Genomic DNA, 295 nt, shown 5'->3' with positions numbered 1-295 from the left:
TCTTCACTGGTATTATCCTTCTTAAAATCATGTCTTTTCTAGATCTACTAAAGTCGCTGTTAGTGTTAATTTCCTCGTTATATTTCTCTTGTATTACTGTTATTCCTGGCGTTATGTGCGTTTACGCAATTTTCGATGTTGTTTTTACTTTCTTGAATTATGATACTTTATCAGTATATAAGATCAGTGTCATCATCACAGCTATTACAATTATCACTGATAGTACCTGCGGCTGCCGTTATGCGAATTGATTGTAAGCATCGCTTATATTATATTACCTGAGTTGAAATAACCT

General features: G+C 33.2%; 1 protein-coding gene across 1 annotated transcript in view; it reads left to right on the top strand.

The window, feature by feature from the left end:
• LOC119585612 overlaps positions 1-295 on the top strand; it is a 141,956-nt gene that overhangs the window by 56,951 nt on the left and 84,710 nt on the right. The gene's annotated exons all lie outside the window — the stretch shown is intronic.

The sequence above is a fragment of the Penaeus monodon genome, chromosome 20 (assembly GCF_015228065.2).
Source record: "Penaeus monodon isolate SGIC_2016 chromosome 20, NSTDA_Pmon_1, whole genome shotgun sequence".
Lineage (NCBI taxonomy): Eukaryota > Metazoa > Arthropoda > Malacostraca > Decapoda > Penaeidae > Penaeus > Penaeus monodon.
The sequence above is the reverse complement of the archived record's forward strand: the minus strand, read 5'-3'. Positions and strand labels throughout refer to the sequence as shown.